We start from the raw sequence: 11,562 nt of genomic DNA, 5'->3' as shown, positions 1-11,562 counted from the left end.
ATAAATTTCACTGAATTTGTGTATGTCTTCCAGTGATATAAACATTAGGAGAAACTGCACTGCCACTGAAAACTCCAGAGTGACGAGGCTGTCGAGTATTTTCGAAATTCCATACGTCCATTTCATTTCAAGCTGTACACAAAGAATTCTTCAATTTTATCCGCGAAGCCTCTCGTTTTCAATTTACTTTCTTTTTTAATCTTCAAAAACATTATCCATATTTGAATAAATCGACAGTAAATATAATATGTAGATACTCATGTCATAAAAGAAAATCTATGTAATTTTTATATACGATCTAACCGAGCCAAAATATGTTACAGCAGTGACTATCCTTTATGTATTTGATTAAAATATGTTCACGTCTAAAAGTAAGCCAAACTTTTGCAAGCGTCACATGAACGACCTGGTCACTTATTCCTTTTGTCATCATGATTTAATACAATTAGTTTTTGGCACACACAAAATTGTGTAAAATAAACCGGAACGAATTTAAGTGCATTTTGACATCAGAATTTACTGTTGCTTTTACATAATGAAAGATGAACGATTTATTACAGCAAAGTACCTGTGAAGCCAATTAATTTTCAGTGCTTTTTTGACACTTGATTTAAGTTTTTTTAGGATATGTAATTTTAAATTTCCAATAAGAAATTACCATAGTAATGAAGTAAATGGTTATCGTGAGCGAGAGAATATTGGTGTTACATGATTTTTTGTTATTTTATTATACAGGGTGTAACTAAATAAGTGTAAAACATTTAAGGGGGTGATTCCTCATCGAAAAAAAGATAGGATCGTTCATATAAAGAAACTTCATTGGAGCATCCCTTGTTAAGATACAGCCCCTTAAAGGGGGTACATAAAATTTGTTTAACAATTTTTTTCAAAAGCACTAAACAAGTTACAATATTGAAATTAACCTGACATTTTCTACTACCAAAAAGACACTTAGCCAGTAATTTATTTGGTTTACCCCATGGTTGTAAGGGGTGGAAAACGCAACCCCTAAAATTTATTTCCAACGTAATTTTTTGTCTTATTATTTTTTTACCATTTAAAAATTTATTTCCGATAGCCTGTTTCATTCTAAAAAAAAATGTCTCTTGAATTTTTTGCCCAAATTAAACCAGTTCGCAGCAAAAAATTATTTTACGAACAAGATACATATCGCCATAAAACGAAAATACGAAACTAATTTATCTAGTAGGCCGCCATTAGCGATACTGACAATTAAATTGGAATCAAGCTGTCAGTTTGTAAATTTTTGAAATTGAAGTAATACTAATTGTGTATTGTTCTGTTCTTAATTTGTTACTTTAATAATTCACTTGTTATTAAAATGGCATACACAAATGAGGAAATGGCTGATATGCATTACGTTTACGGTCTGTCGCAGGGGAATGGGTTAGAAGCTTCTACAAGATATGCTGAAATGTATCCTCAACGGCAGCATCCTTCACATAGAATATTTGTCTGACTTCATCAACGATTACGTGAATATGGTTCATTCAACAAAAGAACGCAGGATTGTGGTCGCCATCGAGAAGTAAGAACACCACAGCTTGAGGCAGCAGTACTTAATTTGATAGAAGAACAACCTACTACCAGTACTAGAAAGATTGCTTTCCAGCTAAATGTTGATCATATGACGGTATTTCGAATTTTAAAGGAACATCTCTTATACCCTTACCATCTGCAACGAGTACAGGCACTGTTACCGCGAGACTTTCCGAACCGTCTTGAATTTTGCAATTGGATGCTGGAAATGATTAGAAGAAATCGTGACTTTCTGAAGACGATCGAATTCACAGACGAATGTAGTTTTTCTCGGGACAAGATTATTAATTTTCATAATTACCACATATGGGCTGATGAAAACCATCACGCTATTGTCGAAACTAACCATCAAGAACAGTTTTCTCTTAAGGTGTGGGTCGGAGTTATTGGGGATTATTTAATTGGGCCTCATTTTCTACCTCCTCGATTAAATGGTGAGGCATACGTTCAATTTTTAAGAAAAGTGCATCCCCCCGTACTGCTGGAGGAAGTTCCTTTGGGCGTCAGAAGGGATATGGTTTTTATGCATGATGGGGCTCCCGCCCATTTTAGTCAAGTAGCACGTCAGCATTTAACTGAAACATATGCAAATCAGTGGATAGGTCGAGGAGGACCACAGAATTGGCCCGCTCGATCCCCGGATCTCAATCCTCTGGATTTGTCTACTTGGGGCCATTTGCAGCATTTGGTTTATCGTACTCCTGTTCGCGATGTAGAGGACTTAAGAAACCGCATTATCGATGCGTGCAGGGTAATTAGAGAGACTCCAGGAATATTTGAGCGAATACGTGGCTCAATGCGCCGACGTCTAGACGCATGCGTAATGTCTGAAGGTAGACATATTGAACATTTACTATGATTTCTACATGTTGTATGTTTTGTTATTATTAAATTAGTTTTGATTATTCCCCTTTAATCATTTAATGCAGGTAGTAACTACAAAATAACAGTAAATCCAGTCCGCATTTATGACGATGTATCTCTGTAGTTGTTCGTAAAATAATTTTTTACTGCGAACTGGTTTAATTTGGGCAAAAAATTCAAGAGACATTTTTTTTTAGAATGAAACAGGCTATCGGAAATAATTTTTTAAATGGTAAAAAAATAATAAGACAAAAAATTACGTTGGAAATAAATTTTAGGGGTTGCGTTTTCCACCCCTTACTACCATGGGGTAAACCAAATAAATTACTGGCTAAGTGTCTTTTTGGTAGTAGAAAATGTCAGGTTAATTTCAATATTGTAACTTGTTTAGTGCTTGTGAAAAAAATTGTTAAACAAATTTTATGTACCCCCTTTAAGGGGCTGTATCTTAACAAGGGATGCTCCAATGAAGTTTCTTTATATGAAAGATCCTATCTTTTTTTCGATGAGGAATCACCCCCATAAATGTTTTACACTTATTTAGTTACACCCTGTATATTATCATTTCAAATTAGATACATTTTTATACATATATACATGCAAAATTTAATCATAAAAGCAACTGACCGACACTTCCTGTTTGACCGGAAATGCCCTAAACTTTGTTATTTCATATGGAACACCCTGTATATTATTTTTGTTTTCAATTCTGCTGAAGAAACTAACACTAAAATATGTATTATGTCCTATATTATATTTGACAGTTTCCGAGAAAATCGCGCTTTAAATGTGTCATTTATAAAATCTTTTTGAAAGAAAACAAATCAAGAAATGGACAAAGTCATGTGATATCTTTAACTTATTGTAGAAGTACTAAAGTCTGATATCATAAAAATGTCGCACTTCCGATACATTCGGAAAATACCGGAAGTCATCTTTAATAGCAAGTAATAGCAATAATTTTAATCAAATGCCCTACAACTAATTGAGAATTCGTATTCTACGAACAATTTCGAATCATTTTTATGTACACTTCCCTATACCCAAAGTTCGGAGTTTTTGAGATATTAAATGTTTAATGTAAAAATGTCATCTGAACAATGCATAAATGGAAAACGATATAATCAGTCAATAATGATGATCAGTCAGAGGTGCCTAGGAATCTTAATTTTAATATGGTTGCTATGACAGGCTTTTGTTTTTAGACGCCATATTTGCATCTATTTAAATGTTAGTATTAAGGTCAAAGTCCTTAACAATAATATTTATTTTAAAAAACATATTATTCACCGCTCTTGTAATCCGATCGCGGAGATCTTGTAGATCATCAGGTTGTGTTCTGTACACTGCTTCTTTAATGTGACCCCAATAGAAAAAAATCTAAGGGAGTGATATCGCAGGACCTAGCTAGCCATCTAATTGGTCCGTATGTACCTATCCAACGATCCTCAAACTCTTGATTTAAATGATCCATTACCCTTCGGGCATTATGGGCTGAAGCTCCGTCCTGTTGGTAATAAAAGCGTAAATATTCATTTATTGGTAAATTTTCGAGAGTCAGCTATTTCATTGTTTAAAAACTGTAAATACTGGTCTGCCGTTAGTGAATTTTCAAAGAAAAATGGTCCAACGATGCGCGTTCCAATTACTCCCATCCACACATTAACTCCAACATACCCAAATTTGTTGAACATACCCAAATTTGTGAAGCGTAATTTGTCAGAAAAAAGTATAAACCGACTTAAATTTGGGCGTCGCTGCATCATAAACCAATTACAAAACTCCATTCTCCGTTAGTGATATCGGCTTCATAAAGATGGTGGTGTACCTGGTACTTAAATGGCTTAAAATTGTGCTTTTTTAAATCTTTCTGACACGCTTTCCCATCCAATTCCAATATTAGCAGCAATTTGCCTAACTGAAGTAGTCGGATCTACCTCAGTATACGCCAGAGTATTAATCTCCGCCTCTTCACCAACAATAAACTCGTTAGGTTCTTCCTCAAGTCTTTCCGTTTTTAAATGACGTTCAAGCCAAGAAAAATATTTGTCATATGGCTGTGCACGATCTGGATATCGTCGCCTGTATAAAGCTTTTGCTTCTCTACGATTTTTTCTCGCTTCTCTATACACTATATAGTAACATGTCGATTTGATGTTCGCGAGTAAAAACTAGCATTTTAAATAAAGAAGAAGTAATAAGCACCACCACTAAACGTGAAATGTAACAGCAAAATGTCAAATTAAGTAATTATGAAAATATGGCGTCTAAAAACAAAAGCCTGTCGTAGTAACCATATTAAAATTAAGATTCCTAGGCATTGACTGATTATATCGTTATTATGCATCGTTCAGATGACATTTTTACATTAAACATTTAATATCTCAAAAACTCCGAACTTTGGGTATAGGTAAGTGTACATAAAAATGATTCGAAATTGTTTGTAGAATACGAATTATCAATTAGTTGTAGGGCATTCGATTAAAATTATTGCAGTTACTTGCTATTAAAGATGACTTCCGATATTTTTCAGATGTGCCGGAAGTGCGACATTTTTATGATATTAGACTTTAGTACTTCTAATATAAGTTAAAGATATCATAATCATGACTTTGTTCCTTTCTTCGTTTGTTGTCTTTCAAAAGGTTTTTATAAATGACACATTTGCCATTTTAAAGCGCGATTTTCTCGGAAACTGTCAAAGATAGGTATAGCACATAATACATATTTTAGTTTAGAAATCAATATCGTTTTTCGTGCCTAAGCTAGAGCCTGGGTAGTAATCTCGTGGACACCCGGTATACATAGGTTGTAACTGAAAGAAACGTATCGAAAAAAAAAAAATTTTTAAAAGTTGAAATTAAGTTGCTTTTTATAACTAACAAAGCAGGATGTGCAAAATAAATAAATTATCCTAGGGTCAGGAAAAAGCGGCTTGGGAATTCGCTCTTTTTCCAGGTACCTCAAATTGTAGGTAATTTAATTGCCTACAACATAAAATAACACCTTTTGCGATAGATCGTCTAGATTGTCATGGACAGTAAAAAAGTGAAAAACACGTAATTTTGTCACTTATTTTCAATTTCCTAACTACTTAGTTTTTTTATATTATGATTCTACATACCCTTCACCGTCATAAAATGCAATAAAATGTTTGATAATTTTTTTTTAAGTTTTCAGGGTTTAATTTTGCCACTTATTTGCAGTTTGCCAACTTGCTCCTTCGAGTTAGTTTTCTGCTATTATCATTCTGCATACCCCTCACCGTCATAAAGTGCCATAAAATGTTTACAAATGTTTTTTTACGTTCAAACTCTAATTCGACTGGACTATCACTATCAGCTCCGTATTACACAAAACATTTCCGATTAATTTAACCATAAAACCGTATTGTAAATTCAAATGATGCTCCAAATGGTACGATATATTGAAGTTTTATGTAACAATACGTTATGCAGATTGGAAAAGGGCAAGGCATAACGAAAACTTGGGGGAATAAGCTAGCTGAATTTCTGTAAATTGCTCATATTTAGAATATCAGGACATTTTGAGTATTCTTAGATGATAACCAATTCCAACATATTTTTTATCGAAATTTGTATCCACGAAATGTAATATTTAATGATATTATTAAATTATTAATTCGGTAATAATAATGAATGTTATTACGAGCTTTCCTTAAAAGATTCTTAATGGTTCTAGTGTTTAGTTTCTTTAATGTAATTAAGAACTTTTAACTGAGTTTGCCAGTAATTTATGTGCTTTTACTTTAATTAAAATTCCAGTAAAATTTTTGTTGTTTATAAGGCACTCTTTTTAAACATTTAGATAATATGAATACATATACCAGGTGACCATGGAAATATTAAGTAATATTTAATATAATATTAAATTTCCGAAATGTGTTTCGATAAAATTGTTGTATTTAGAACAAAATTGTAACTACCAACGTTTTATGAAATGTAATATTAAAGCAATACATAAATATATTTATAAATGCCCTGCATAAATTTTTTGTATACAGGGTGTTCCACCTAAGAGAAATTTTTCTGTAACTGTGCAACTGTAAAATTTATAAAAACATGGTTTTCATAAAAGTTGCATGGAATCATGTGGCCCATGTAAAAAAAATATTTTTAGCTTTACAGGGTGTTCCATTTCGCGTGGGCGCTACATAACTTTGTTATTTTAAATGGAACACCCTGTATATTATTGCATTTTTGAATTCCTTGGTTAATATTAGGTAGAGTTTAAAACTTACCAATTCGAGATAATTAGTTATTTTCGAAAAATATCATAATTTCAGCTTTCTAAATGAGGCTAGATAGCGTCTAAACCATAAGAGTTAGAAACCTGCAGTTTTCACAGTTCATTTTGGCATAAATTACTCTACTACTAATCTGAGAGCAAAACGTGTACGTTATTCAGACCCAGAAATACTGAGACCTACATTTAATAATATTACGAGTTGAAAAACTTTTTTTTCTCAAATGGAATGACCCATATTAATTGTCATAGGTGAATGCAAAATTGAGTGCCCTTTCGGCTAATAAAAAGTTGTTCATACTTTAACAGTTTTCCAGATTTAAAAATAAGTTTTTACCTCCAAAAAACCGTCTTGTACGAGTGTTTTTTTTCCGCATATAGAAATAACATTAATGTCCAAATTAAACAAATACAAACATAGAGTTCAAGCTTATTGAAGTAAAACTGGCTAAATCAAAGCACGTCTGTGGCTGCTAGTCTTTTCTACTAGGTATTAAAGGTACCTCACAGAAATTTAACATGAATACATTTCCTCTTCATATGTATACTACATACATACTGTTATGTTATGATTTTTTGGCTTGAAAACTTAAAACATACCAAAAATGGGACCGAATTATAAAATTCTTCAAATAAATAAAAGTATTTAACTATAGTATAGCATAATTTCACACAAAAAGGGTGTGGATTGCAGTATCAAGTAAAATAAAGGATATTTTTTTATATAAAATAAGTTTGTAATGGTATAAGTACCTAGTAATATTGTTATATGAAACGTCTCAACTGTCAATATTGTGACTAAAATTGAATTTACATATCCAATATTTGTTAAAATGCACTCATGCAGCACAAAAATGTTAAAAATAATAGTAAAGAATTATTTTGTAATGTCAGATATCACGTAAACTTACAGGCATGAGCACATTGTAAAATTTTCAGAATTTTGATAAGTTATCGACGAAAGGTGATGGAGTTTTACACATAAAGAAGTAGCATGCAATAAATCTGATATAAAAGTAAAGTACATCATACCAGTGATCAGTATTTATGTGTAAAATAAAGCCTGAGCCTCTATGAAAGGTTACATGTATCGCTTAAATGTTGACATTTTGTTGTTCCGTTAACATTTGTAAATGTCTAGTTTTAAAAGTGTTGTAGAACTGTAAAATAGTATGTGCAGAGTGTAAAAGACATTCATAACTTCATAAACTGTATTTAGACTCCAACCCATGTTCAAATTTCTGTGTAAACTTTAAAAGTTATCGATGAATCGGTGATCCTAGAAATTTTCATTCGTTTAGTTTCAAAAAAGAAATAAAGACTGTTTGAAAAGTAAAAAAGGGATAGTAGTAAAGACAGTTAATGGACAGATAGAAAATTAAGCAGAATAACATAATGTAACTACAATTTTCAAAAATTAGTAAAATTTAGTCAGAGTTGAAAAGTTAACTTAGAAAGATGCTACTGGTATCAAAAAATGTAAAAAATTCAAGGAATCTGAATATGTAAAGATCATGCAGAAAGTCAATATGTATTTTCAAAATAAAAATTTTCAAAAGTTTGTTATGACAGTTCCATAGCAACCGTTCTTTTGTTTTTACTTCAATAAAACCAAAGTCTAAGCTCATCGTAGCTAGTCTCTCATAAATTCCTGAAGAAGCAACATTGTCAATTTTCTCCTAAAATAACAATTGAAAATCAATCAATCAATCAATAAGTTTCTGCAAAAGTTACCTATTCAGTCATCCATGTGGAGAAATGTCACTAACAGCTATAAATATCAAAATTTCGAATCACACATTTCACTGAAATGCCATAAGTCTGAAAGATTATCGATAACTACAATCAGTAAATAAAACTGCAACACCAAATTAAATACAAAGTGAATAAAGTGAAAATTAATTAAAAAGAAAAAAAAGTGTACTGCATCTTCACCACCCAAGGGAATCATCAAAATTCCAGAAAGGAAATATAACCAAAGTTACTAGACAATGCGTTGTAAGTTGTATATATTTTGGCCAATAAAATTTACAAACTTTGAATTCGAATCGAATAATAATTTAATTCGTAAAAATGTTCGTCCATATGCATATGAAAAAAAACAAAATTTCATTTTTGAAACACTGACATGTTTGCAGTATAAAACACATATCTTAGCACCGTAACGATAGATTTAAAGGGGAAAATTTCATGTTATCATTTATTTAGAGTTAGTACAACAATTGTCAATTATAAAACTCCAAATATCTATAATTGTCAAAGTTTAAAATAGGTATCTTTCATTTCAAATTAACTTAAGCAAATAATAAATACAAAAAGGTAAATAAAAAAAATTGGAACCCTCACCTTGAAATTGAGTTTGCTCTATATAATCAAAAATTTAAAACTTTCAAATACTCAAATCATAACAAAAACAAATTTAAATATCATAAAGACGACCATAACATAAAAAAATAAAATAATAATACAAAATCAAAATTTAAAACATTCAAATCATAATAATACATATACACATATTGACCTCTGCTCACCACAAAAATGTATTCATCAGTTTTCAACAAACTATGCGAAACCGGAAACCTTCCCAGCGCTATTATAACATCTGAACGATCGACAACGTTTACTGACGAAAAATTGCTACTCAATTGGGCAATCCATAAAAATTCTCCACAAGCAAGCCTTATATCCGAACCATGTTTAGAGAGTATAACATCTACAACCGTAAGATTATGCTAATCGTATCGAGTTTTGTTGACGGATCAATAACACAGCCCCACAAAATAAAAAAAGTATCGGATCTGGTATTCAGACCCATGTATTTCTATGTATTTTTTCCGCTGAATCCGAATCTGCCTTCAGATTTGGCCCAACGGGTTTGAGTTTTCGGGAAAATTAAAAAAACAGGTCAAAATACACAAAAAACGTAATTTACGATCGACGAAAGTTATAAAAAATCAAATTGTTCTACCAGCTCACTAGACGTATGATTTTTCACTCGTTTAATTCCAATTTATCATCATAGTCAGACAAGCTGGTCCAATGTCATTCAAAAACAGAAAATAGATTTAAAACGCCATTTTCATGGCATAATTTGTGTTGTAGAGTTCTGGATCCATCTTTTTATCCACCCACCCATTTATGAATTTATACATCTTTCTATCCAGTCGTTCATGCATGAATATGCATATTTATTCATCCACCCGTACCACCTATAAAACCCACCCATCCGCCCATCTATCCATCTACTTTTTGTACTGAGAGATGAGATAACAGCCTAGAAGATTGAGAGTGCAATAAAAACTTATAGAATACTCTACTTTCTAAACAAATGAATACAATATCTACAAATCATTATTATTTTTGTTGCTATAACGTGTTCTCTTTTCTTCAATGAATCTATGCAAAGGTTTACGCTTTCGTTTAGTCCCTCTATTTTTCGTTTATCTTTTTAACAACCATCAAAAATCGGCCATCATGTTTTCATCCCATCTTCTTTGATATCGCTGTTCTATAACCCTCATATCCTGATGAAATCGTTCGCCTTGTTCTTCGCCAAGATCCAAGATTTTCAGGAAACCAATCCCGATGTGAATGAAAGAAGTGCAACTTGTAGTTCATCAAACACCCCAGATCTTGGAAGTCTTTTATCATTTTTGATACAATTTCTTCGTATTTAGGACTCTTCTTGTTTTCTAAAAAATTTGTCGCTACAGCTTTGAAACTAGTCCAAGCACTCTTTTCAACACTATTCATTGTAGTGATGAATGTTGCATCCTTGAACAATGCCCGAATCTAAGGTCCATCGAATACACCTTCTTTCAATTTCGTCTCAGAAGTATTCGGAAATTTTCGCCCTATATACATATATATATAGGGCGAAAATTTTTTTAGGAAATAACAAGAGTCCTAAATACGAAGAAATTGTATCGAAAAATCTTGGAAATTATAGCGAAGAACAAGGCCAGCGATTTCATCAGGATATGAAGGTTATAGAACGAGCGATATCAAGGAAGATGAGATGAAAACGAAATCCAGAATCCAAATCCTGGATCCAAAGGATCCAGAACTCTGCAACACGAATTATGCCATGAAAATGGCGTTTTTAATCAATTTTCTGTTTTTGAATGAAATTGGACCAGCTTGTCTGACTCTGTGATGATAAATTGGAATTAAAAGAGTGAAAAATCATACGTCTAGGGAGCTGGTAAAATAATTTGATTTTTTAGAACTTTCGTCGATCGTAAATTATGAATTTTGACCTGTTTATCTCTTCTGATAAGTATTTATTTATCAAGTGCATGTCCTATACACAACTGTGTGATAAAAGCTCTATTGCACGCATCGAAGCTAGCCATGCAATGTCATCTGTGTCACGCTGCGAGGAATAGTAAAACAAATGAACAGAGCTGTCACGTAATAAAAGATCGCACCTAACTGAGTGTTTCATATATTTATGGCGAAGCAAGATGTAACGCTAGAGAAGCTGAGAGCTTTCCGAATCGCCGACATCCTTGCCGAGCAACATTTTCGTCGATCCATCGGGCGTATTGACATTTACCGACACCTACATCGGCACGACATCAGCACAGCACCGATAACGACACGATATCGGCAGAATATTTGCACATATGAAACGACACGGCACATGCAGTTGCCGTGTGCCGTTCGAGGAAGCGTCATGGCGGGAGTTATAAAATAGAGCGAAAAAAAAGGCTGTTTTTACACTTAAATATTACACCAAATTTCATTTATTTTCTTTTGAAAAATACTTAGTAAATGAAAACCCAAGTGATTTCCCCATCAAAGTCGTGAACAATTTTTTTTAAACAATAAAAATTGCAAAAAATGACTTTTTTGTTTGTTTTATAATAT

This window comes from Anoplophora glabripennis, unplaced genomic scaffold, assembly GCF_000390285.2.
Source record: "Anoplophora glabripennis isolate ALB-LARVAE unplaced genomic scaffold, Agla_2.0 scaffold531, whole genome shotgun sequence".
In the NCBI taxonomy this organism is placed as follows: domain Eukaryota; kingdom Metazoa; phylum Arthropoda; class Insecta; order Coleoptera; family Cerambycidae; genus Anoplophora; species Anoplophora glabripennis.
This window is presented reverse-complemented; position numbering follows the sequence as displayed.